A 6,000-nucleotide genomic window follows, 5' to 3' on the forward strand; every position below is an offset into this window, starting at 1 on the left:
TCTCTTCATCCTCTGTTCACTACATTCTACTCTCAACTTATATTAGACCAGCTTTTATTCCACTCCACATATGAACAACAAGAAGCAGTACTTTTCTTTCTATGCCTGGCTTATTTCACATAAAATAATGATATCCAGTTCTATTCATATTGTCACAAATGACAGGGTTTCATTCTTTTTAGGTAGATGAATAGTGTTTTATGTAGATAAATAGTATTTCAATTGCATATATATTCCACATTTTCCTTATCCCTTTATTGGTTGGTAGTTAGGTTATTCCCATTTCTTGGCTGTTGTGAATATTGCATGTGAACGAACATGGCAAAGTCTATTTGACATACTGATTTCATTTCCTTTTGGGATGTACCTAGGAGTGGGATTGTTGGATCACATGGTAGCTTTATTTGTAATATATGATTAATTTTCTATTATTCTGCATAAAGGTTCTACTAATTTACATTACCACCAACACTGTTTAAGGGTTTTGTTTTCTCCATATCCTCTCCAGCAATTCACATTTTTAGTCTTTTTGTGAATAGCCATTCTTTGTTTTCATATTTTGAAGTCTTAAATTTAGGTCTTTAATCCAGCTTGAATAGGTGCTTGTAATTGGTGAGAAATAAGGAACTAGTTTCATTCTTCTGCAAATTGGCACTATTTATTATCTATTTATACTATTTATTGTACTGTTTTTTATTTATTGAGAAAAACTGTTCTGTCTCCACTGTATGTTTTTATCATTTTTGACAAAAATCAATTCATTTTAGGTGTGTTACCTTTGTCAAGGCTTTTCATTTTCTTTCACTGGTGTATATTTGTATTTTAATTCCAATATCATGCTGTTTCAGTTACTACAGCTCTGTAGTATGTTTTGAAGTTTGGTAGTATAATCTTTTCTTTTGTGTTCTTTTGAATAAACTATTAACCTTTTAAAAATAATTTCTTGTTCACTTCATTGCTTATTGTAGACTTAAATTATGACCTAACATAATTTTCTAACAATATTAGTATACTGTCAAACTGTTATGTAATTATATTATAGTCTGTACAACACCAATCTATGCATATTGTTTTATCCTCTTGATTTTTAAATTAGTTCAGACAATGAAAGGAAATATATATGCAATTATGTGGGTTTTTTTTTTACAATACAATCACTCATCATATCTTCATTGGTTCATACTTTACACTAACTCTCACTTGTCTTTTTCTCTTTTTTTATTGTTTTATTATTCATATGTGCATACAAGGCTTGGGTCCTTTCTCCCCCCTGCCCCCACTCCCTCCCTTGCCACCACTCTGCGCCTTCCCTCTTTCCCCAACCCCCTCAATACCCAGCAGAAACTCTTTCGCCCTTATCTCTAATTTTGTTGAAGAGAGAGTACAAGCAATAATAGGAAGGAACAAGGGTTCTTCCTAGTTGAGATAGGGATAGCTATATAGGGAGTTGACTCACATTAATTTCCTGTGCGTGTCCTTACTACATAAATATCTTTATTTGAGCTCTTGAGTTTCTGATGTGCATTTAAATTGAAGAACGTCATTTAGTATTTCTTGCAAAACATGTCTTTCAGCAAGAAAATATGCTCTAGCTTACCTGGAAAAATCTGCACTTCTTTAATGTTAAAGGGTATTGTTATTGGGAACAGAATTGTTGGTTGATACTTGATTTTTGTTCTAATGTGAACTCCATTGCTCATCAAATTGTTAAATCATTAATTCCTTTCTTATTTTTGCTTTCATTATTTTCTCTGTATTTCGAGTTTTAACATTTTTACTATGATGTCACTAGTCATGGAATTCGTTCTGTTTATCCTGTTGGTGATCACTGAATTCTTTTTTGTTTGAATATCAATGATTTTCACTGAACTGTTGTAACTTAGAGGCATCATTTCTTTAAGAATTTTGGTCCCATTATCCATTTACTCTCCTTCTAGTGTTTCTGCTGTACCTATGTATAGTGTCATCATGTCCCATTTTTCTCTGAGGCTCTGCTCATTTTTTCATTCTTTTTTGTTTACATTCTTATGACATAGCCTGTATTGACCATTCTTTATGTTTGCTAATCATTTAATCTGAAAATTAAATATACTCATGAGCCTCTCTAGTGAATGTTTTGCTTTGTTTCTTTAACTTGTCATCTCCATAATTTCCATTTTATTTTGTCCCTATTTTTATTGATATTATTTATTTGATGATATATAACTTTCCTACCATCACTTAACTCATTAAACATTGTTTACTTAAGTTTTTTGTACATATTTATAATAACTGCTTTTATGGATTTGTCTGCAAAGTTCAAAAGCTGGGTGTTCTCAAATAGCTTTTTAATGTTTGCATCATTTCCTTTGAATGGGCCACATTTCTTGTGCATTGGTCACATTTTCTTATATGTCTAGATATCTTGATTTTGTTGTTGAAAACTGGATGAATAATATTTTATAGCAACTCTGGTTCTAAGCCTCTTCCATTTGTGGGAATTGTTGCTTTTGTTATTTGGTAATTCATTCACTTTTTCAGTGACTTGAGTAGACTACTTCTATAGTCTTTCTCTTGCATTTTGCAGTGTCTGATGTCCCACCTCAGATTCTTGCTGCACCCTTTTACATCATTTAATCTGATTTCCCCAGTTCAGCACAAACTATTCAATGTTCAAAGATTGTACTCTTTTTCTTTGGCTATGTGGATGTGGTTTGGAGATTGTTTCCACAGTTCAGGGAGATTAGCTTTACTTTCTTATTGGGATGAGTGGCTCAGAACGTCCCTCAATGGAAACCCTCAAGAGAAATTCCCTCTGTGACCACAACTTTGGTCTTGTGCAGTCTTCCAGATTACTAAGGTTGAGTGTGATTTTATTTTTATGTCTAATTTGTTACTAGTCACCATGAGATCAGAATAATTTATTACTTGGTCAGTGTTTGGTCATAGGCTATGCTTAAGTCCCATGAACTTTCATGTTTTACTGATTGATCTGTGTGTGGCCTGGCAAAGGTATTCAAATCCATTAATGTCTTGCTCTGATTGCTCATGAGTAGTACATACACACATCTTTCTTAACTCCCAGAATTTACTACAGTCTAAGAGAGCTTTTCTTGGCTGTCTTTTTTCCCTAGTTACCCCTATTAAATTTCTGGATTGTCTGGTCTTGTGCTTATATCAGAACTACGAGCTTCCTCTTAATTGGTCTTCACCAATATCTCAACATTTTAACAAGGTCTGTAACCAAAAAAATCATTCCCCTTAGGAAGAGTTGTCTTTATGACCTGACTCTTTCAATGGGAATATGCTCTATCTCATTGCACTGGGGTAAAGACAGCAGCATATTTCTTCAGGAATAACAACCCACTGTACCAGTGGGTTCTAAATGGAGAAGAAAATAGCTCCTGATTTTCTCATCTTGCCTCTCCTAACATTGGACCTCTGTCCTATGAAAAAATGAAGATGGAACTTATAAGGCTCTGGTATTCTCTGTCACTGCCAAGTCTATGTTCTAGCCTTATAAGTGGGAGTTGAGCAGAAAGAAATAATTTCTTTTCTGGGTATAGAGCTTGAGTAACATTGTCCTCCACAATTGCATGACATAAGCATATGGCCTAATCATCCCAAGGTGAAACTGTAGCTGGAGAGCTGGAAAGAAAGGAGGGTTCCATTTTCTTGATCACACCTTCTCATAAAGCAACCAAACTAAGGTTCCTGCATAATACAAAGCTGGGGAAGGCAGGAATGGGTATAGTTCACAGCTCAAATATCGTTGACTCTAACGTATTGCCAATATTCAGTATAACTTCTTGGATAAATGTAGCACCATTTCCTGTGTACTATATAGATCAATTTTCAGAAATTTTCAATGGTTACTTTCTTCATTTTTTCCAAATAAATATTTATTTCTCTGGAGAAAGGATTTGTTAAACTACTTGCCTGATTTACAAGTAATGTTTTATTGTAATAAAGCTATAAAAATTCATGAAAATATTACCTATGGCTTCTTTTGTACTCAATTACATAGTTGAATAGCTGCAGTAGAGACCATACAGACTTCAAAACCAAAAATATTTATTATCATACTCTGAGAGAAGAAGAAAACACCAGTTCCTAACTTAAATAGGTATGTCCTTTAGTTAATCTACTTTCTTCATGAGTTATTTCATATCATTTGAACAAATATGAAGCAAAAATAAACATAAATAATATTTTTGACAGTACTGGGATTTGAATTCAAGTCCTCGTGCTTGCTAGGCAGGTGCTCTACAAATGCTGTTTTTTTAAAAAGATGCAGGGCCAGATGTGGTAGTGCACACCTAACATCTCAGGTACTCAGGAGGCAGAAGTAGAAGGATTATGGCCTGAGGCTAGCAAAAGCAAAGTTAGTGTTAGACCCTATCTAAAAACAAATTAAAAAGCAAAAGGTCTGGGGGCACGACTCAAGTGGTAGTGTGCTTGCTTGGCCTGGAGTTCAAACCCCAGTATCACCAACAAAGATGTAAAAACACCTCCTAGAACTGTGGGAGTATGATTGGATCAACTACTAATCCAAAGTATATTATAAGTTTGATTAGCGGCTCCAAGGCAATAAAAATTCTGATTTTCAGTCTAGTAATTATTATCTGGAAAGTATCTATGGACATTAGAGATTTTAAGAGGGGAAGAGACTTAAGTTAGGGGACTGGTGAAGGGCACTTGGACTAGTGAAAGAGCAAGATGAAGACATAAACTGTCAAAGTAGTGATGAAAGAGAGGATTCACTGAGGTACTAAGAGGGTGTTTAAAGGTACTGGTACCCAGTTTCCCTTGATGAAGTTTTACTCACACTTGCTTATTGACTTACATATTTTTAACATTATGCTCCCTACCTTGAAGTAATTTATAAGAAAAAACATGTTTCTAATCATCTGGCTGTTAAAGTATCAAACACTACAAAAGCAGAAGTTTGTTTGCTTTGGGAAATTATTCCCCTCCCAAATCCCTAGACCTCTCCACCTTGGAGATGAAGGTACTCAAGGGTACGTGTTTCTCATACTCAGATCACTATTCCCAGGATGGGATACAGTTTTTGCAAACATGGCCCCAATGTTGTGAAATTCCAAACATGTTTTCCAACTCTTCTGTAATCCCACAGCTGTGCACTGCTGCTTTCCTTGTTATGGAAAGACCATTTGTCCTCCTCATAGATATTTGCACAATGTCTATGGTTAAATCTCCTCTGCACACAGGCACACTTAATCATTTTTTTTCAGGCTCCCTGGGCACAGCATTTGAAATGAAATCACTGTGGTGTTTTCTAATGGAGTTTTTCTTTAACTGAACAGTCCTTATGCTCAGACTACTATTTTCTTGCTACAAATCTACAGCAGTCTTTAACTAAGGGTGAAATGAAAAGAATTGCAAAAAAGGAGTTCTGGCCTGGGCTCTTGTCCCTGCCCTCCTTCTAATTCAGTATGTAATCTATTTACTCCTACTTCCAGTCACACAGGTCTGTTTCTTCCTCTATAAAAAGAAGGTGTTAGATTAGATTATTTCTGAGGTCACTTCCAACTCTACAAATTTCTGAAGTCTACTAAGCATTTGTGGGTTTCATTCTAGCTGCATCCTCTGGGTTAATTTTGTTTGGAAGGGCTCCCTACCCGAGAAAGATTTTTTCCAGCAGCACATAGAGCCCAAGGCATACACTCCCCATGCTCCACTCCCATCACCCACTTTGGGCTACAGCATCTGCATATTTGGCCCTAGAGCAGCAAAATTCCAAGGTTAATGCATAACCTCACATTTCTCCCACAGCTGTGAACCGCTCCTTTGATCCACTTTATCCATAGACCCTTCTGTTCCAATGAAGAATTTACATGCTTTGGGAAACAAAAGCCCCACACACACCTCTAGATCAGCACCTTCCTCCTTCAACTATGCAAGAAGCATTCCTTTAAAGTAAAGCATGATTAGGGGAGTCTTGTCCATTGAACCATAAACCATAGAAGATAAAAACTGTAAAATATGTATACAGATAGT

This window comes from Castor canadensis, chromosome X, assembly GCF_047511655.1.
Source record: "Castor canadensis chromosome X, mCasCan1.hap1v2, whole genome shotgun sequence".
Lineage (NCBI taxonomy): Eukaryota > Metazoa > Chordata > Mammalia > Rodentia > Castoridae > Castor > Castor canadensis.